A 10,793-nucleotide genomic window follows, 5' to 3' on the forward strand; every position below is an offset into this window, starting at 1 on the left:
CTCTCCAACACTCGCCACCACCACCTCCCAACACTCTGTCGCCTGCTGCCACCACCACCACTACATCCCCCAACACTCACCACACCACCACCCCCCAACAACCTCGCCGCCGCCACCACCACCACACACTCCCCCAACACTCACCACCACCAGCACCACCTCCCCCAACACCCCTGCCGCCACCGCCACCACCTCCCCCAACACTCTGCTGCCGCCATCACCACCACCTCCCCAACACACACCACCAACACCAGCCACCACCACCACCTCCCCAACACTCACCACCAACACTTCAGCCACCACACCACCACCTCCCCCAACACTCACCACCAACACTGCCACCACCACCAACACTCCGCCGCCACCACCACCACCTCCCCAACACTCACCACTAACACCAGCCACCACCACCTCCCCAACACTCAGCAGCCACCACCACCACCTCCCTAACACTGCAGCACACTAGCCACCACCTCCCCCAACACTCGCCGCCGCCACCACCACCACCACTCTCCCCAACACCTGCCGCCGCCACTAGCGCCACCACCACCTCCCCTCAACACCTCTCGCCGCCGCTGCCACTACATCCCCCAACACTCACCACCAACACCAGCTCCACCACCACCACCTTCCCCACACTCTGCTGCCGCCACCACCTTCCCCAACACTCCCTGCTCCACCACCACCACTTCCACCAACACTCGCTCAACACTACCACCACCACCACCTCCCCCAACACTCACCACCAACACTGCCACCACCACCACCTCCCCAACACTCTCCCACCACCTCCAACACCTCCCCATCACCCCCCTCCACTCCCCACCCCTCCCCCACCACCACCCTCTCACCACCACACCTCCCCAACACTCTCCCACCACCCCTCCCTAACAGTTCCATTGGGTGTAAATGGTTGGAAGTAATGTTGGATGTCCTTTAGTATTTGGTGTGGTGTGGTTGGTCAGATGTGGGGTCGGTCCGGTCTGGTGGTGGTCGTCCGTCCTTCTTTCTTTCTGGTCCTTATGTCTCTGCTTCATGTTGTGTAACAGGGTGGTAATTGAATGCATTGTGTATTGTTCATGTGTTTCGATTCTCTGGCGCTCTTAGTTTACTAGCTTTATGGGCAGTACCGTATTTTTGTTGAGCAGTGGCTGGCCAGTTGTGCACCGGTCATGTTGCCTCATTGTTGTGCCGAAAGGCTTGGTGTGCGTCTGCCTTGTGGAACCTACTCACTTTCATGTTGGTTCGGTAATTCAGCCTGATAATCGCAGCACTGGTAAGGTGTGCGTCGCTTTCAGAGGTCGGCACCATGGGGGTCAGCAATGCTCAGGGGTCAGCAATATCAGGAGGTCTGCACCGGGGGTCAGCACCATGGGTCGGCAATATAGGGGTCGGCAATAAGGGGTCGGCACCGGGGGGTCGCTTTCGTAGGGGTCGCACCGCAGGGTCGGCAATATAAGGAGGTCGGCACCACAGGGAGATGCGGTCCAACCATGGAGGTCATGCCATCGGGGGTCGGCACCATGGGGTCGCTGTCAGGGGTCAGCACCAGGGGTCGCTTTCTGGGGAGGTCGCTTAATGAAACACCATGTGGAGGTCAGCACCATGGGAGTGGCACCATGAGGTCAGCACCATGGGAGGTCGCTTTCAGAGGTCATCGAACATAATAAATCCGTGTTCGGGGTTTTAATTCTGTGGAAAAATAGAAATTAAATCTAAAATGATCACCTGAAAATTAGCCATCGCAAGCTGTTATCAAAACACCTTAACCTTACCTGGGGAGGAGGGATGGAGGATTGGGAGGGAGGAGGCAAAGGAAAAAAGCGGTGTAACTCACTGAGACACTAACCCCTTCTCCCCGTCCACCTCCTCCCCCTAATCCCTTCTCCTCCGTCCTACCTCCTCCTAACCCCTCCCTCCCTAACCACCACCTCCTCCCGTCCACCTCTCTTCCTTCTCCCCGTCTCTCCCCCCTAACTCTTCTCCCCGTACTACCTCCCCCTAACCTTCTCGTCCACCTCCCTAACCCTTCTCGTCACCTCCCCTAAGCGTTCCCCACTTTTCTCAGCTTCACGGAACAGATCATCATCCCCTGGGTACGATCACCGTCGGTTTAGCTCCGCAAAGCAGCAATATCGCATCTTGCAATGGCGTGAGCAGTTAACGTCCAGCAAATTCAGTAAGAAAAGAGAGAACATCTTTTACTGGTGAAAATGAACAGGCTGGTGGGGATAACAATGGAAATACAAAACGGTGAGGTAATCAGGCGTTTGCTCGCTATTTCATTACTAACACCAGCTTGTTGAATAACCAGAAAATCGCTCAAAATAAATAAATTACCGTGTGTAAGTCGGTTTCCATTTCTTCCCTTGACGAGAGATGCTTGCACAGTATTTTCCTGATGCACAAAACACGTTTTTCAGGTCCGTGTACACGGCTTCAGCTGTGGCTACGATGATGCCCTCTATGCGACAATGGGTCGTACGATACAATGTACCAATTTGTTGGTGTGTATTTGTTTACAGAACTTGCTACGAGTTACGTGTTTTGACTTGAGTTTCGCGTTCACAACATCACCCAGCTAGTACCTGTTGGGGTAATGATGCTAACAGTATTGTGATTAACGAGCAGTGATACTAGTGCCGTCTTGGAATAGTGAATAAGCAATGCTGTGATAAGCTACCGTATAATATTTAGCCACCCCCTCCCCCCTTCCTTGCAGTGCAATTGTGAATTTATTTGTATTGTTTATGTTTTAAGTAATTTCTTTTATTTACTTAGTTATTATGGACATTGCAAAAAATTGATACAGTATATTGATTTCTCTTGTGCCCTACATATTGCGTGCGTTGCAATACTTAAAATTCTCTTTTTTTGTTTGTTTTTTTTTTTGGGTTGAGTACATTATTGGAAATATAGAATCACTGAAGATTAAACTTTTAATTTTATTTCACCTGAGGTTAACCCAATCTCCTGGTTTGCGTGACGTTTCTGGAGAGGATTGGTATTTTGAATTTAGATTATGTAAATAAATCTAGTGTGACAGCTAGAGGGGTCTATCTTGGGGTTGGATTAGGGCGTTGGGGGGTAATCGTGTATAGCTGGTATGTCTCCTGGGTGAACCATACGTTAAATTCTGAGAACACTGTAATTACAAGACGTCAGCAAAAATAAAATATTCTTGTGTTGCAACGCTTGGCAGTGAGATGTTTTGCCCGTGTAGCGAAGCAGAGCGCAATTGCAATGATAAGCGCGTTTACAGCACAGTGAGTGACCTTGTGCGTTACGGTCTTGGATATGTGTTGGATTATAGGTGATATAGGTTGTATTGAACATGTAGTGCTGGTGTTATAGTGAACATGTAGTACTAGTGTTGTAGTGAGCATGTAGTACTAGTGATGTATTGAACATGTAGTACTGGTGTTATGAACATGTAGTATGTGTTATGGTGGACATGTAGTACTAGTGATGTATGTGAAACTTGTATTTACTAGTGATGTAGTGAACATGTTACTAGTGTTATAGTGAACATGTAGTACTAGTGTTATAGTGAACATTTAGTACTAGTGATGTAGTGAACATGTTAGTACTAGTTTGTAGTAGCTTATGTTATTACTAGTTTGATGTAGTGAACATGTAGTTCTAGTGTTATAGTGGCTTATGTATTACTAGTGTTTGTAGTGAACATGTAGTACTAATGTTGTAGATGAGCATGTAGTGCTAGTGTTATAGTGACATGTGCTAGTGTTATGTGAGCATGTATTACTAGTGTAGTGGACATGTAGTACTAGTGTTGTAGTGAACATGTGTACCTGTGTTATAGTGGACATGTAATACTAGTGTTTATAGTGGACATGTGTACAGTGTTTATAAGACATGTAGTACTAGTGTTATAGTGAGCTTTATGTAGTTGTGGCTTGGACCTCGGCCTGCTTGGTGTGTAATTTTAGAAATAAGGAAACAGGTATTGGTTTTTGTATATCTGGGGTGTAGAAACAAGAGTGCAGAGGTGCTTATTGCAGCTTATCTTGCTAGGTAGGGCGCACCTCGATGTACGGTTTCAGTTCTGGTGCTGTTGTTATAGGAATGGATATATAATTCTGATCGGTGCGGCAGAAACATGATTCCGGGACTTAAAAGCTTCTTCCATATAAAATGATAAAGAAACTAAACTTGCATTCTAGGAAAAAGGGTGCGGGAATATGATAAAAGTATTTAAGTGGTGAAAATCGTAAGGGATATAGATAAGAGTTCTTATAATAATCCGGCAGATGAGACTTTCGTAACAAAAGGTTTTGATTCGATAAGTTTTAGGAGAATGAAACTTGTTCCTGTGGGGTGGTGGACGGGTGGAACAAGCTTTTTAGCAACTTTTAGCGGTGATTGCTGGAACGCTGGAGAGTTTCAAGAGGCTAAATAGATTCATGGATGATGAGAGGTGGTAGTAACTCTCATTTCAGAGCTGCCTTGCACAGGCCAACCGGCCTGTGCAGACTCATATTTTCTTGATGTGACTTGCTAGTGTTATAATGGACATGTAGTACTATGTTATAAATGGGCTTGTATAATTTTAGTGTTACATGTCGTACTAGTGTTATAGTGAACTTATGTAGTACTGAGTGTTATAGTGAACATGTAGTACTAGTGTTATAGTGAACATGTGGTATAGTGTTATAGTGAACTGTAGTTCTGAGTGTTATAGTGGTTTATGTAGTGCTAGTGTTATAAAGACATGTGGTACTGGTGTTTGTGAAGTGACATGTAATTACTAGTGTTGTAGTGAACATGTAGTACTAGTGTGTTGTGGTAGTGAACATGTAGTACTAGTTTATAAAAGAACATGTAGTTACTAGCGTTATAGTGAACATGTATGGTACTAGTGTTATATTGGACATGTAGTGCTAGTGTTATAGTGAGACATGTAGTACTAGTGTTTATAGTGGGCAGTAGTATATTTTTATAGTTGAACATGTAGTACTAGTGTTGAGTGAATATTTGGTATTACTGGTGTTGTATATTGGTAACAAGTACTAGTGTTTTAAAGGCATGTATGTACTGATTTTTGTGACATGTAGTACTGTTATAAAGACATGTAGTACTGGTGGTGGTAGGACATGTAGTACAAAGTGTTATGGTGAACATGTAGTGCTAGTGTTGGTGAACGATGTAGTACTAGTGTTATAGTGAACATGTAGTACTAGTGTTATAGTGAGCATGTAGTACTGAGTGTTATAGTGAACATGTTAGTACTAGTGTTGTAGTGAACATGTAGTACTAGTTGTGTTGTAGTGAACATGTAGTACTAGTGTTGTAGTTTAGTGTTTTTCTGTTGGGGTTAGGAAAAGGCTGCTACTTGGACTATTTTGCTTACATTTATAATAACTTGCTGGGGTGCAAAACGCCATCTTCGAGACACACCACCTTGCCTTCATGGAAGAGTTGGGACAACGGGTAACGTCGGGGGCAGCCAACTGTACTGGACTAATCTGTCTAATATTCCAGAACCTTTTGCCAACTTTGCACTTTTCTCACTGGTATTATGTTGGCAGTGCGCGCCGTCCTTAAAATAAAGTTTTAATATAACTTTTGGTTTGGTGGTGGGTGCGTATTTTGTCGTATTTAAAATGACGAATAATATCATTTTAGTTTTAGAAGTTGGTTTGATATTATTACCATTCATGTGCTGTCAGTTGACCAATTAGTTTTTCGTGGTTTGGGCATTTTGTAGATTTTTCTTCTGGGCTTTTATAAATATTAAATATACCGAAAGGTCAGGGGATTGAGGCCCCGGTTATGTTGGTTAGGTTTGGTAATTTGGGGAAAAGTCTTGAATGTGTCTTGGTTACCCTATCGGGATTCCTTGTGTTTCATTTGGCCATGATTTTGGCCCTGTAATAATATCAAATGTTGTATTTATGTAGGTTTACGTTAGGATTGGTTAGGTTAGGTAATGAATACTACGCTCGTTTCTTAGGGTTAAGTCGACTCGTAAGTGATGAGTTGTTTCTCCTAATAGTCAATTTGGCCAAGACATAATACGCACTTCATGGAAGCATTGAGGTATACAGAAGCTTAACCTGACCTGACCTGAAGTAACCATTGACCCTGCCCCCCTAAAAATTTCTAACAAAAATCCCAAATGTTACAGTGGACGGTTTTGAATTAATATTAACCCTAGGCACTAACTAAACAGTCAGCCTTTCCTTCTGTCACCTCAAAGTTTATTTTACCAGTTACTCAAGACTAATAAACACTTTTTAACACACAATCAGCAATTCCCATAAATACTTATATAACCGGGAAAATTATTGCTCAAGCACATCAATGATGTAATCAATGTTATAACAGAGTGAGTTTTGTGCTGGTAAAAGCTGACGAGATCTTCATCCCTACGACTCGGACAACATTTTGAAAAATGTAACTCGGAGACCGGGCATGGGTGTCACGTCAGTCGTTGCCATCGTTCTGGCATTGCTTTATTTTTTTTACTCACCTGCTTACCGAGCCTTACTGTATTCCTTTCACTTATATATAGTCTAAAACATTAGTACGCCACTTACAGGTGGGAAGATATTTACAGAGTTTAGGTTGGCAGTGCATTGCCTCCCCCCTCCCCTCCCCTCCCCCTCCCTCCCCTCCCCTATCATCATGTTAGGCTGCTGAGTGCTCGCCCCGGAGCTCCCCTCCCTCCCCTCCCCTCCCCCCTCCCCTCTCCCCTCCCTCCCCTCCCCTCCCCCCTCCCCTCCCCTCCCCTCCCCCTCCCCTCCCCCCCCTCCCCCCTCCCCCTCCCTCCCCTCCCCTCCCCTCCCCCTCCCTCCCCCTCCCCTCCCCCCCTCCCCCCTCCCCCTCCCCTCCCTCCCCTCCCCCTCCCCTCTCCCCTCTCCCTCCCCCTCCCTCTCCCCCTCCCCCCCCCCCCCCTCCCCTCCCCTCCCTCTCCCTCCCCTCCCCTCCCCTCCCCTCCCCCCTCCCTCCCCTCCCCCCTCCCCTCCCTCCCTCCCCTCCTCCCTCTCCCCTCCTCCCCTCCCTCTCCCCTCCCCCTCCCCCTCCCCCCTCCCCTCCCCTCCCCTCCCCCCCTCCCCTCCCCCCTCCCCCCTCCCTTAAATCCATGTTAGCTGCTAGTACTTAGCTCCGCTCCCCCTCCCCTCCCCTCCCCCCCCCTCCCCCCTCCCCTCCCCCCTCCCCTCCCCTCCCCTCCCCTCCCTCCCCCCCCTCCCCCCCTCCTCCCTCCCCCTCTCCCTCCCCCCACCCCTCCCCCCCCCTCCCCCAGGCCCCTCCTTCTCCCACCTTGCTCCTCCCCTCCCGCCCTTGCTCCTCCCCTCCCCCTCCCCCTTGCTCCTCCCCTCCCCCCCACCCCCCACCTCCACCTCCTCCATCCAACATCCCCTACCCAGCCCCATACTAAACAAGGGCTGTTTTACTTCCCTCAGGCCCCAGTAAAACTAATATTAAAACGTGGGGACAGAAATACTTGCCAGACCTAGAGGCCAATTCTTTTTTTTAGTTAGTCATAAGATATTAAACCTCCTGTACTGGTTTAGGTTTTAGTGATGCACAGTTAAAACCTAAAACAACATGTGTCGTGTGTTGAAACAGCTTATGGATACGTACAGTCACTCAAAAACACTATCTACTTTGGGTGTGTGTGAGGAGAGTGTGTGGGGGTAGTAAGTGGAGGTAGGTGTGAATTTGTGGGTGTGTGTGTGAGGTGTGTGTGTTCAATGTGGCTCGTAATTCCAGACCACATAGTGTGACTTATAATGTGATCACGTTCTTCTTCCCTCCTCTTCTTCTCTTCACCCTCCTCTTCTTCTTCCTCCCTCCACTTCTTCCTCCCTCCCTTCTTCACCCTCCTTCTTCACCTCCTCTTCTTCACTCCTCCTTCTTCACCCTCCTCTTCTTCCTCCTCCTTCTTCACCTCCTCTTCTTCCCTCCTCTTCCCTTAACCCTCACCATGACTTACGGTTCCCGCCTTCTCCCCACCCCTACTACCTCCTCCTCTCCCCACACCTCTCCATCCCACCCATGTGCCTTTTCCTCACCCCCTCCATCCCCTCTTTACTTCCTCTGACCATCTGCCTCTACGTGTCTGAGTAACATTTCCTCTTCCTCCAAGTTCTTCCTGGTGTGTGTGTGTGTGGATAATAATACAACAAATAATACTATACGGTTTATTGAGAAAATAACGGTTATGGGCAGAAAATGTAGGAACAGTAATGATATAAGTTACATTTGAAGATCTTGGGAAGTTGTTCATTTAACTAGGGTCTCATGAACATACAGGTTAATTAGGGTCTGATAGTGAACATATTGGTCAACTAGGTTCTAGTAGATACAACTGTGTTGCTGAAGGGCTGTTCCCATGCAGTCCTGATGTTGTTGTGTTGTATAAGCTGATCACAGAGTGTTGTTAGCCTCAGTCCATGTGATGTAGTCGGTCTCCAGGTGGAGTAAGCAACTGTAAAAAAATAATACCGTTATATTTTGCCTTATAGCCAAAACACAGAAATACTTGAGTTACTGCTAAGTTATGGCCTTGAGTTGAGTTTTCTATTATACAAAATATATTATAGGTAACTATAGTAAATATCAGACCATATATATATATATATATATATATATATATATATATATATATATATATATATATATATATATATATATATATATATATATATATATATATATATATATACAAGTTCTTTATAATTTTCCTGGTAATTGAAAATGTAAGAGTGAATTTAACTGGTTGAATCAGGTTAAAATATAAAATTAACGCACAGAAATAACATGAAAAGGTTATAATATGACTGCCTTAAATAGACACATTCACAGGTGCAGTTGAAAATAAATAACGTATATTTTAACAACATTTTACAAAAATTTTAATTGTAGCTCAATGCATCTTAATAATACCTATAAATTTTATTACAGATAGAAACAAAATTTTTGTCTATCAAGTGACATTAATTTTATGCGACCTGACCAATAACTTGGGTTACTTCTGGCAACACCCGAGGATGAGTTACTGCTCCACGTGAATACCACACCACCTGGTGTCCCCATGACCACGTGAGGTCCTTCACGCAAAACCGCAGTCATGCACATCAATACCGCCACCACTCGAGTGCAAGCTCCAGCAGTCACAGTGGGTGCCCATCCTCTCCAGTTAGTGCAGTCTGTCAAACTCCTGTGTGTTACCATAGACCACAAACTGGACTGGAAGACCATGTAAACAACACAATCAAGGCAGCGTCATGCCGACTCTACATGCTACGACGACTCAGGTCACTTGGGGCACCACAGAGCTGAGGACCATCTACAACGCCTTTATTCTCCCCAAATTAACGTATGCGTCACCAGCCTGGTCATTTTTCTCAACTCCACCCAACAACGTCAACTAGAGAAGGTACAGAAAAGGCCGCACAGAATCATGCTCGGCGCAGAATACTCCGGCTACAACAACGCTCTCTCCACCCTGGAAATGCCACCCCTCAGTGACCTCCAACACCAAGCACAGCAAGGTTTGGCAGTGGACTACTGCACCAACCTCGCCATCGCCACCTCCTGCGGCAGCCCGCCACCTCGCGCAGTCCGCCACTACAACAAAAATTCAGCCCATTAGAGCCCGCACTGACGAATGTGATATCCACAGTTTATGTACTGTACAGCCCTGTAAATGTATTGAGCGCATATCATTATGTCTAAATCACATGTAAGTTTGTATATTTTCAGCCACCGGCTGCAACTCTATTAATAAACCATTTATTATTAATATTATTATTATTATTATTATTATTATATCAACACCGAGGACGAGTTACTGCACCACGTGAACACCACCACCTGGTGACCCCATGACCACGTGAGGTCCTTCATATCAACACCCGGACGCGTTACTACACCACGTGAACACCACAAACCTGGTGTCTCCATGACCAGTCCAGTGCCGGGCCATCAACTGTAAACTATAATAATTTGTATGTTCAATTCATATTCCTTCTTCTTTCAGTAATGAAAGCTTGTGTTAAACGACCACCACCCATGTCTTTGTATGTAATAAGTCATTTTTGTCCAATGTATATTTCAGCCTTCGGGCTGCAGAACTTCAATAAACCATTAATTATTATTTATTTATTATTCGATCTGTACATGGTGAGAAATACAGGACGGTGGCACCAAGGAACCCCTGCTCATGGTAGAGAGAGAGGCGAGACGCCAGAAAGCATGTCTCGAAGATAGCGGACTTCAGGGATCTGAGATAGAGGCCAATCCATCAAAGGTCTCCTTTAACTTAAAAGCCGCCAAGTTCAGCTAAAATGAGGGCAGGCTGAGCCGTATCGAAGGTCCCTTGATCAACCGACTCTCACACCCAACTACATCCTCACTTGCCCATGACCTCCCCTACAGGTCCCCAGCCATTACCAACACCTCTTCCTCCTGACCAGATACCCTCTTCCTAGTGACAGGCCTGGCTCTAGGACCTCACCTTTTACATAAACAGATAAATTGTACCGGAATTTTCCTACACTCGTCATTCTCTCACTTTATGTAACTTGCTGACAAAACCTGACCCTTCGGCCCCACTTAATGCATGAGTCATAAAAGGCAAGCATGAACTCCAAATGCTTCCCAGATGGGCACTGTAAACGCTTCTGCGCTTCACCTTGCACAGGACGTAAGGGGGTGCCAATACACCTTCCCCTCGTGGGCAATCTCAATCTCTCCTTGATATCAAGGGAAGACGGAGACGCGGGCAGTCTGGTTGCAATAAAAGGAAGCAATGGGTGTGTGCT

Source organism: Homarus americanus, unplaced genomic scaffold (assembly GCF_018991925.1).
Source record: "Homarus americanus isolate GMGI-L3 unplaced genomic scaffold, GMGI_Hamer_2.0 scaffold54679, whole genome shotgun sequence".
Lineage (NCBI taxonomy): Eukaryota > Metazoa > Arthropoda > Malacostraca > Decapoda > Nephropidae > Homarus > Homarus americanus.